We start from the raw sequence: 12164 nt of genomic DNA, 5'->3' as shown, positions 1-12164 counted from the left end.
TACTTTTGCAAGGTAGGAGGTGTGGGACCTTGAATCTTAGGGGAAATATTGGAAGATAAATGGAGGGGGGAGGGAGCCTCCATAAGCCAGCCACCGGGAAGTGATATAACACCGGAGCAAAAAAATGGAACCCTTGGAAATCTGCTGTAGTGAGAGACACCCCTTTCTTAAAAGGGCACAAGGAAAGACTAGGGCAGAATTCTAGGTGAGTCATTGTGGTCTCAGCATTCCAAGAGAGACAGAATGGGGAAGCCTGAACCTATAGAGTACCCAAGCAGTGGAGCATGGAGACTGGTTATGGTCAGCAAGCCCAGAAGGGACTCTCAGCTCCGGTCACCATAAACCATGAGTCGAGCTGATAGGGAGACCCCTCTGTGTGTGACCACCCTGAAAAGGACAAGAAGGTGCGGGCTATTTAACATCCTAAGGGAGATATAAAATGACTTGCACCCAAAACAGGACAATAGCTCTCAGAATTGTGTGGCCATCGAAAGGACACTGGAGTAGAACCCAGCGTGACCTGGGAGCTGTGGAAGAACAGGCATGTGTGAGCCCACAGCCACTAGCAGTTGCGAAGACACAAAGCACAGAAATGCTCCCAGATCCCCATAACTACCCCTGGAAAGGTGCAGCGGGCATGAATAGCTCGAGTCTCTGGAGTTTGGTACAAGTAGAAGGGGAGACAGTTTCACCCAGAGGAATTACTGAAAAGAGGGGACCACAAACTTGCGGCTCTGGGCCAGAGATTCCCACAGGGACATAATTGCTCTGACCCTCTAAGAGAAGGGGAAAGCTGCCCGGGAACAACAGCCACACAGTGGACCAGTTCACATTAAGTTCATCCCCCTGACAAGGGATGGGGGCAATTCCACCTAGGCAAAGATGCCCAAGAAGCCCAGCAGCAGGCCCCTCCCCCAGAAGACAGACTAGAAGGACAGGTGAATGATAAGTTTATTTCCCACAGGACTGTAAAACTCCAGCACAAGAGGAAAATAATATAGTGAGCTCCAGGTGTTCCCTCATGACTCATTTATACATCAGGTTAAAATTTTACATTTCTTTTTTGCTTCTTTCCTTATTCTTTCTTTCTTTTTTTTCTTTTTTTACACTGTTCCCATTTAAATATATTCTTATTTCCCAACCTATGTTTCTAAATTGCTTTTTAACATTTATCTTTTTTACATCTACATTTTATAGATTTATGCCCCATACTAGCCCGTTTTTCAATCCATTCAATTTTATATATTTGGTCTTTGCAATTTGGGGAAATAATGTCCTCTAACACAGAGACCAAAAATCAATCAGGAACAGGAAGGTGACCCTGCTTTCTCCACCCTGAGAGATTATAGTCTCTCTCCCCATCCCATTTTTTTAAAAGTGTTTTGGATCATCTTGGCTTTGGTTGCATATCTTTGGTAGCTTTTTACCACTATGGATTTTTTCCTATGGTGCATTTCGCTTGGATTGTGGTTGATATTTTGGACACTGTTCATTCGCTCAACCATCCCTCAACAGAATGACAAGGAAGAGCAACTCTCAACAAAGAAAAGGACCAGAGACAGTGTACTTTGCCACAGAACTAATGGATATGGATAGAAGCAAGGTGTCAGAGACAGAATTTAGGATAGCAATCATGAAGTCAATAGTAGGCTTGAAAAAAGCATTAGTGACAATATAGAATCTCTAAGGGTAGATGAGATCTAATAAGGCGAACGAAAAAAAAATGCTATGAATGAGATGCAGTCTAAACTGGATACTCTAAAAGCCAGGGTAAATGAGGCAGAAGAGTGAATCAGTGATCTAGAAGATAAGCTGATGGAAATGAAAGAAACCGACAAAGATAGAGATAGGCAGCTAATAGCCCATGAAAACAGACTTAGGGAGATCAGTGAGGCCATGAAAAGTCCCAAGATACGAATTATTGAGATCACTGAGGAGGTGGATAAAGAGAGAGGACTGGAAGGTATATTTGATCAAATCATTCCTGAGAACTTCCCTAATCCAAAGAAGGAAATAAGAATTGGACTCCAAGAAGCAGAGAAAACCCCTCCCAAAATAAATAAAAATAGATCAACACGCTGACACATAACAGTGAAACTTCCAGATCATAGAAACAAGGCAGCTATCTGGAGAGCAGCTAGGGGGAAGAGATTTCTTATGTATGGAGGGAGGAACATCAGATTAACATCAGACCTATCCACAGAGACCTGGCAAGACATATTCAGTGTACTAAGTGAGAAGACATGCAGTGAAAAATACTTTATCCAGTAAGGCTGTCATTCAGAACAGATGGAGAGATGAAGATCTTCCAGGAATGGCAGAAACTGGAAGAATATGTGAGCACCAAACCAGCCCTGAAAGAAATATTAAGAGGGATTCTATAAAAGAAGAAAGACCTCAAGAAAAATATAGACCAGAAAGTAGAAGAAACAATCTATAGAAAGAAGGATTTACAGGCAATACAATGGAATTAATTTCTTATCTTTCAATAGTTATGCTCAATGTGAATGGGCTGAATGCTCCTATCAAAAGACACAGGTTTTCAGATTGATTAAAAAGCAGGACCCATCCACATGATGTCTATAAGAGACTCATTTGGAACCTAAAGACACCTCCAGATTGAAAGTGAGGGGATGGAGACCAATTTACCAAGCCAACGAAACTAAAAAAAAAAAAAAAAGCTGGGGTAGCAATCCTCATATCAGACAAATTATATTTTAAACCAAATACTGTAGTAAGAGATGTAGGGACACTATATCATACTTAAAGGTTCTATCGAACAAGAAAATCTAACAATTGTAAATATGTATGCCCCAAATTGGAAGCAGCCAATTACATAAACCAACTCATAACCAAAACCAAGAAACATATTGATAATAATACCTTAATAGTAGGAGACTTCAACACTCCATTCACAGCAATAGATAGATTATCTAAGCAGAAGATCAACAAAGAAACAAGAGTTTTGAATGACACATTGGACTAGATGGACCTTGTAGATATATACAGAAAATTGCATCTTAAAACAACAGAATACACGTTCTTCTTGAGGATACTTGGAACTTTCTCCAGAATAGGTCACATACTTTTTCACAAATCAGGTCTCAACCCATACCCAAAGACTGAAATTAATCCCAGCATATTTTCAGAACACAATGCTTTAAAACTGGAACTCACCACAAGGAAAAATTTGGAAGGAACACAAACACTTGGAGGTTAAAGAGCATCCTGCTAAAGGATGAATGGGTCAACCAGGAAATTAAAAAGGTACTTAAACAATTCATGCAAACCAATGAAAATGAAACACATCAGTTCAAAACCTATCAGATACTAAAAAGGTGGTCCTTAGAGGGAAGTATATAGCCATTCAAGCCTCTCTCAAAAAATTAGAAAACTCCCAAATTCACAAGATAACCTAACAAATAAAGGAAATGGAGAAAAAACAGTATATAATGCCTATACCAAGCAGGAGAACATAAATAATAAAGATTAGAGCAGAAATCAATGAAATAGAAACTAGAAGAACAGTAGAACAGATCAATGAAAGTAGAAGCTTGTTCTTTGAAAGAATTCATAAGATCGGTGAACCTCTGGCCAGACTTATCCAAAAGAAAAGAAAAAGGACCCAGATTAATAAAATCATGAATGAAAGGGGAGAAATCTTGACTAAATCAAGGAAATTAAGATAATTATTAAAACTTAATAGGAGCAGATATATGCCAACAAACTAGGCAATTTGGAAGAAGTGGTTACATTCCTGGATACTTATAAACTACTAAGACTGAAATTTTCCCAGCACCACTTATTGAAGAGACTATCTTTTTTCCATTGGATATTTTTTCCTGCTTTGCCGAGGATTATTTGACCATAGAGTTGAGGGTCCATTTCTGGGCTCTCTATTCTGTTCCATTGATCTATGTGTCTGTTTTTGTGCCAGTACCATGCCATCTTGATTATCACAGCTTTGTAATATAGCTTGAAGTCCAGCAATGTGAAGCCACTGGCATTGGTTTTCTTTTCAACAATACTCTGGCTATTAGGGGTCTTTTCTGATTCCATACAAATTTTAGGATTGTTTGTTCCAGCTCTGTGAAAAATGTCAATGGTGTTTTGGTACGGATTACTTTGATTGTGTAGACTGCTCCGGGTAGCATAGATATTTTCCTAATATTTATACTTCCAATCCATGAGCATGGAATATTTTTCCATCTCTTTGTGTCTTCCTCAATTTCTTTCATAAGTGTTCTGTAGCTTTTCGAGTAAAGATCCCTTACCTCTTTGGTTGGGTTTATTCTTCATATCTAATGGATTTGGTACAATTGTAAATGGGATCAATTATTTAATTTCTCTTCAGTCACATTGTTAGTGTATAGAAATGCAACTGATTTCTGTGCATTGATTATGTATCCTTCCATGTTGCTAAATTGTATGAATTCTAGAAATTTTGGGGTAGTCTTTTGGGTTTTCCACATAAAGTATTATGTCATCTATGAAGAGGGAGAGTTTGACTACTTCTTTGCCAATTTAAATGTCTTTAATTTCTTTTTGTTATCTGATTGGTGAGGCTAGGGTTTCTAGTCTATGTTGAACAACAGTTGTGAGAGTGGGCATTCCTGTCATGCTCCTGACCTTAGGGGAAAAGCTCTCAGTTTTCCCCAGTGAGAATGATATTCGCTGTGGACTTTTCATAGATAGATTTTATGATATTGGGGTATATTCCCCCTATCCCTACACTTTGGAGAGTTTTAAACAAGAAAGAATGCTGTATTTTGTCAAATGATTTTTCTGCATTATTTGAGAGGATCATATGATTCTTGTCCTTTCTTTTAATGTGATGTATCATGTTGATTGATTTGCAAATGCTGAACCACCCCTGTGGTCCAGGATTTAATCCTACTTTGTCATGGTGAATAATCCCTTTAATGTACTGTAGGATCTTATTGGCTAGGATCTTGTTGAGTATTTTGGTATCCATGTTCATCAGGGATATTGGTCTGTAATTCTCCTTTTTGATGGGGTCTTTGGTTTTTTTGCCACACTAACGCTGGCATCATAGAACGAGTTTGGACGTTTTCCCTCCATTTCTATTTTTTGAAGCAAGTTCAGTAGAATAAGTATTATTTCTTCTTTAAATGTTTGGAAGAATTCCCCTGGGAATCCATCAGGCCCTGGACTTTTGTTTTTTGGGAGGTTTTTGGTTACTGCTTCAATTTCCTTGCTGGTTAGGGGTCTGTTCAGATTGTTTATTTCTTCCTGTTTCAGTTTTGATAGTTTATAAGTTTCCAGGAATACATTCATTTCTTCCAAATTGCCTAATTTTTTAAAGATTATTTATTTATTTATTTATTTATTTATTTATTTATTTATTTATTTGAGAGACAGTGTGAGGGAGAGAGAGCACAAGCAGGGGGAGAGGCAGAGGGAGAAGCAGACTCCCTGCCGAGCAGACAGCCTGATGCGGGACTAGATCCCAGGACCCTAGGATCATAACCTGAGCTGAAGTCAGATGTTCAACCAACTGAGCCACCCAGGCATCCCCAAATTGCCCAATTTGTTGGCATATAGCTGTTCATAATATTTTCTTGAATTTATTTGTATTTCCATGGAGTTTTTTGTGATCTCTCCTCTTTCATTCATGATTTTATTAATTTGGGTCCTTTCTCTTTGCTTTTGGGTAAGTCTGGCTAAGGGTTTATCAGTCTTAATAATTATTTCAAAGTATCAGCTTCTAGGTTTGTTGATCTGTTCTACTGTTCTTTTGGTTTCTATTTCATTAATTTCCTGTCTAAACTTTATTATTTCTCTTGTCCTGCTTGGTTTAGGCTTTATTTGCTGTTCTTTCTCCAGCTCCTTTAGGTGTAAGGTTAGCTTGTGTATTTTAGATTTTTCTAATTTTTTTTGAGAGAGGGTTGTATTGCAATGTACTTCCCTCTTGGGACCGCCTCTGTTGTATCCCAAAGGTTGTGAACAGTTGTGTTTTCATTTCATCAGTTTCCATGGTTTTTACAAATTCTTCCTTAACTTAGTGGTTGGCCCATTCATTCTTTAGTAGGATGCTCTTTAACCTCCAAGTCTTTGACTTCTTTAAAAATTTCCTCTTGTGATTGAGTTCAAGTTTCAAAGGACTGTGGTCTGAAAACATACAGGGAATAATCTGAATCTTTTGGTATCAGTTGAGACCTGATTTGTAACCCAGTATGTTATCTATTCTGGAGAATGTTTCATGTGCACTCGAGAAGAATGTGTCTTCTGTTGCTTTAAGATGGAATGTTCTGTATACATCTGTGAAGTCCATCTGTTCCAATGTCTCATTCAAAGCCCCTTTTTCCTTGTTGATCTTCTACTTGGATGATCTGTCCATTGCTGTGAGTGAGGTGTTGAAGTCCCCTACTATTAATGTGTTATTATTATCTAGGTGTTTCTTTAATTTGGTTATTAATTGGTTGATATAATTGCCTGCTCCTCAATTAAGAGCATAAATATTTATAATTGTTAGATCTTCTTGATGGGTAGACCCTTTAAGAATAATATAGTGTCCCTCTTCTTCTTTTACTACAGTCTTTAGGTTAACATCTAATTTGCCTGATATTAGGATTGCTACCCCAGCTTTCTTTAGAGGCTCATTAGCATGATAAATTGTTCTCCACCGCCTCACTGTCAGTCTGGAGGTGTCCTTAGGTCTAAAGTGAGTCTCATGTAGACAGCATACATATGGGTCTTGCTTTTTTATCCAATCTGATACCCTGTGTCTTTTGATTGGAGCATTCAACCCATTTATATTCAGAGGAACTATTGAGAGGTATGAATTTTTGCCATTATATTACCTGTAAAGTTCCTGTTTCTGTAGATTGTCTCTGTTTCTTTCTGGTCTGTTACTTTTGGGCTCTCTCTTTGCTTACAGGATCCCCTTTAATATTCCTTTCAGGATTGGTTTAGTCATCGCATGAATCTGCCAGTTTCTATTTGTCCTGGAAGTTCTTTATCTCTCCTTCCATTCTGAATGACACCCTTGTTGGATAAAGTATTCTTGCCTCCATGCTTTTCTCATTTAGTACCCTGAATATATCATGCCAGCCCATTCTGGCCTGCCAGGTCTCAGTGGATAGGTCTGATGTCAGTCGACTTTTCCTACTTCTGTAGGTTAGGAACCTCTCATTTGTAGCTGCTTTCAGGATTTTCTCTTTATCTCTGAAATTTGCTAGCTTCACTATTATATGTCTGGGTGCTGATCTATTTTTATCTATTTTGGGAGGGGTCTTCTCTACTTCTTGGACATGAATGCCTGTTTCCTTCCCCAGATTAGGGGAGTTCTCAGTTATGATTCACTCAAATACACCTTCTGCCCCCCCTTCACCCTCTGGCACCCCAATAATTCTGATGTTGGTAAATTTTATAGCCTCACTGATTTCTCAAAGCCTCTCCTCATGGCCTGTTTGTTGTTTTCCTCTCTTTATCTCAGCTTCCTTCTTTTCCATCATTTGTCTTCTATTCACTGATTCTCTCTTCTACCTCATTTACCCTAGCTGCTGGAGCATATTTAGACGGCATCTCAGTTAGAGAATTTTAAATTTTGTTCTGATTAGATCTCATTTCTGCACTAAGAGATTCTCTAGTGTCTTTTATGCTTTTTTTCAAGTCCAACTAGTAACTTTATGATTGCTATCCTCTATTTATTCCAGGTCTGACATTTTACTTATATCCATATGTTTAGATCTGTGGCAGAGACTATTACCTCTGGTTCTTTCTTTTGTTATGAATTCCTCCTTTTAGTCATTTTGCCCAGAGAAGAATGAATGAATGAGTAAGCAGAATCAAAAATATGAATCATGACCCAAGCAAAATATACACTAGACAAATCCAAAGAAGTCAGAAACCAAAAAAGAAAAAAAAAAGGTGGGGGGGAATAGAGAATATTATCTCACAGTGTGGACAAAATAGTGTGATCTAGTTGTTCCTGAATGTATTTTGGTCTGTGTTTTAGATGACACTAAATCCTTGGTGAGCACTGTGAATTGTGCAAGACTGTTGAATCACAGATCTGTACTTCTGAAACAAATAATGCAACATATGTTAAGAAAAAAGAAAAAGAAGAAGATAGCAGGAGGGGAAGAATGAAGGGGAGTAAGTCGGAGGGGGAGACGAACCATGAGAGACAATGGACTCTGAAAAACAAACTGAGGGTTCTAGAGGGGAGGAGGGTAGGGGGATGGGTTAGCCTGGTGATGGGTATTAAAGAAGGCACATTCTGCATGGAGCACTGGGTGTTATGCACAAACAATGAATCATGGAACACTACATCAAAAACTAATGATGTAATATATGGTGATTAACATAGTAAAAAAGTTAAAAAAATAAAAAAGTAGATGACACTAAATCCCAAAATTGTAAAGAAAACATTATATATATATATATATATATATATGTATATATATACAAAAATAAAATTGAATAGTCTGAAAGGAAGCCAAAAATGAAGAATATATCTATAAAAAGTAAATGTAAAAAATGAAAGTTCAAAAAAGACTTAAAAACAAAGATTTGATAAAATAAGAAGCTAGTTGAAAAGGGAAAAAGAAAAAAAAGAAATGGAAAATTTTAAACTGAAAGATAAACAAATCATGAGAAAAATCCTCAAATTCTATGTAGTCTTTTCCCCTAGCGCTGGAGTTTTACAGTCTTATGTGGTCCATAAATTTGCTGTGCACCTGTTATTCCAGTTGGTCTTCTGGGGGAGGGGTCTGCTGTGCTGTTTCTCAGGTGTCTTTGCTTGGGCAGAGTTGCACCGCCCTTTGCCAGGGGGCTGGGTTCAGTGTGAGCTGGTCCTCTCTGTGGTTTTTATTCCCTGAAGGCTTCCCTCGCCTCCTTAGTGGATCAAAATAAAAATGTCTGCACCCTAGGGCGCCTGGGTGGCTCAGTTGGTTAAGCGACTGCCTTCGCTCAGGTCATGATCCTGGAGTCCCGGGATCGAGTCCCGCATTGGACTCCCCGCTCAGCGGGGAATCTGCTTATCCCTCGGACCCTACCCCCTTTCATGCTCTCTCTCTATCTCATTCTCTCTCTCAAATAAATAAATAAAATCTTAAAAAAATTTTAAAAAAATGTCTGCACCCTCATCTCCAGCCCCAGAGCTGAAATATTATAGTTCCTTCTCTTTAGTAAACCCTCAGGGATAAGTCTTCACTTTTGTGTTTGCCAAACTATGCAGACTCCTGCAGTGCCCTTCCACAGTGATCCTCCTGGGGAGAAGATGGAGTGTCCCGCCTTACTGCATTTTGTAGGGCCCTGGGATGGAGAGTGGGCACTGAATTGTGCAAACTCCCACTCAATCCCTCTCGGGAGAAGGCAGAAGGTCACCTGTTACTGTACTTTACAGGGTTCCCGACCTGAGAGCTGTTGCCCGGTCTTGTAGGCACCTGCTCTGCCCCTCCTGGGGGAAGATGGAGGGCTGCTCCATTCCTGTTTATTTCAGGGCTCCAGCACTAAGAGCTGTCCCCAGGAACTGCATGCACCTGCTCCACCCCTGGCAGGGGAAGGCAGAGTGGCCCCGAATTCCTGTCCTTTCCATGGGCCCCACATGGAGATTGGTCACCCACTCACTCCTGGGCTCACTGATCATAAGCAGTTTCCCCAATCCAATCCTTGGGAACTCTACTGGCTCAGGCACCCCCGTTATTTCTGTGGCTCTGGGGACCCTGAGACCACACTGTCCCACACAGAAGTCTGCCAGTTTTCACCACCTGAGCACCTTTCAGGTAGGGATGTCTCTCATCGGAGCAGATGTTGGAAGGTTCTGATTTTGCCCTCTGGGGCTATAACACTTTCTGGTAGCCGGCTCAAGCAGGCTCTCTCCCCCTGCTGTTTATCTTCCAAAATATCCCCTCAGATTCACTTCTCCACACCTCCTACCTTGCAGAAAGTGTCACTTTTCTACTCGTAGAGTTTCAGATATTATTTTCTTACATCTTAGGTTGAATTTATGGGGGTTCAGAATGATTTGCTAGTTACCTAACTAAATTCAAGAAACCAGATGAAATGAGGTCCCCAAATTTCTGCCATCTTGCCCCGATCAGTTCTAGTTCTTTTTTAAATTTTTATTCTACATTGCTTATTTTGGCTCCAATCTTTATTATTTCTGTTGTTCTGCTGGTTTAGGCTTTATTTGCTGTTAGTCTTCTAGCTTCTTTAGGAGTAAAGTTAGGTTGTGTATTTGAGACTTTTCTTGTGTCTTGAGTTAGGCCTGTATTGCAATATACTTCTTACTTAGGAATACCTTTGCTGTATCCCAAAGGTTTTGGACTGCTGTGTTTCCATTTTCATTTGTTTCCATGTATTTTTTAATGTGTTCTTTGATTTCCTGGTAACACATTCATTCTTTTTTTTTTTAATTTTTAAATTGTATTATGTTATGTTAGTCACCATACAATACATCATTAGATTTTGATGTGGTGATCCATGATCCATTGTTTTCATATAACACCCAGTGTGCCATGCAGTACATGCCCTCCTTAATACGCATCACTGGGCTAACCAATCCCACCTCCCACCTCCCCTCTAAAACCCTGTTTGTTTCTCGGAGTCCATAGCTTCTCATGGTTCATCTCTCCCTCCGATTCCCCCCCTTTCATTTTTCCCTTCCTTCTCCTAATGTCCTCCATGCTATTCCTTATGTTCCACATATAAGTGAAACCATATGATAATTGACTTTCTCTGCTTGACTTATTTCACTTAGCATAATCTCCTCCAGTCCCATCCATGTTGATGTCAAAGTTGGGTATTCATCCTTTCTGATGGCTGAGTAATACTCCATTGTATATATGGACCACATCTTCTTTATCCATTCATCTGTTGAAAGGCATCTCGGCTCATTCCCCAGTTTGGCTATTGCGGATATTGCTGCTATGAACATTGGGGTGTGTATGGCCCTTCTTTTCATTACATCTGTGTCTTTGGGGTAAATACACAACAGTGCAATTGCTGGGTCATAGGGTAGCTCTATTTTTAATTTTTTGAGGAACCTCGACATTGTTTTCCAAAGTGGCTGTACCAACTTGCATTCCCACCAACAGTGTAAGAGGGTTCCCCTTTCTCCACAACCTCTCCAACATTGGTTGTTTCTTGCCCTGTCCATTTTTGCCATTCTAACTGGTGTAAGGTGGTATCTTAATGTGGTTTTGATTTGAATTTCCCTGATGGCTAATGATGATGAACATTTTTGCATGTGTCTGTTAGCCATTTGTATGTCTTCTTCAGAGAAGTGTCTTTTAATAACTTCTGCCCATTTTTTGACTTGATTATTTGTTTTTTGGGTGTTGACTTTGAGAAGTTCTTTATAGATCTTGGATACCAGCCCTTTATCTGTAGTGTCACTTGCAAATATCTTTTCCCATTCTGTGGGTTGCCTCTTTATTTTGTTGACTGTTTCCTTTGCTGTGCAGAAGCTTTTTATCTTGATGAAGTCCCAAAAGTTCATTTTTGCTTTGTTTCACCAGCTTTTGGAGATGTATCTTGAAAGAAGTTGCTGTGGCCGATGTCAAAGAGGTTACTGCCTATGTTCCCCTCTAGGATTTTGATGGATTCCTGCCTCACATTGAGGTCTTTCATCCATTTTGAGTCTATCTTTGTGTATGGTGTTAGAGAATAGTCAAGTTTCATTCTTCTGCATGTGGCTGTCCAATTTTCCCAGCACCATTTATTGAAGAGACTGTCTTTTTTCCATTGCATGTTTTTTCTGTTTTGTCGAAGATTATTTGACCAGAGTTGAGGGTCCATATTTGGGTTATCTATTCTGTTCCATTGGTCTATATGTCTGTTTTTGTGCCAATACCATGCTGTCTTGGTGATCACTGCTTTGTAATATAGCTTGAAATTGGGCAACGTGATGCCCCCAGCTTTGTTTTTCTTTTTCAACATTGCCTTGGCGATTCGGGGTCTTTTCTGATTCCATAAAATTTTAGGATTGTTTGTTCCAGCACTTTGAAAAATGTCATTGGAATTTTGATCGGGATGGCATTGAAAGTATAGTTTGCTCTGGGTAGTGTAAACATTTTAACAATGTTTATTCTTCCGATCCATGAGCATGGAATATTTTTCCATCTTTTTGTATCTTCAGTTTCCTTCATGAGTGTTCTGTAGTTCCTAGAGTATAGATCCTTTACCTCTTTGGT

The sequence above is a fragment of the Callorhinus ursinus genome, unplaced genomic scaffold, assembly GCF_003265705.2.
Source record: "Callorhinus ursinus isolate GAN/ISIS: 27379988/994484 unplaced genomic scaffold, GSC_fseal_2.0 scaffold66, whole genome shotgun sequence".
Classification (NCBI taxonomy): domain Eukaryota; kingdom Metazoa; phylum Chordata; class Mammalia; order Carnivora; family Otariidae; genus Callorhinus; species Callorhinus ursinus.
Note: the sequence above shows the minus strand (reverse complement) of the source record.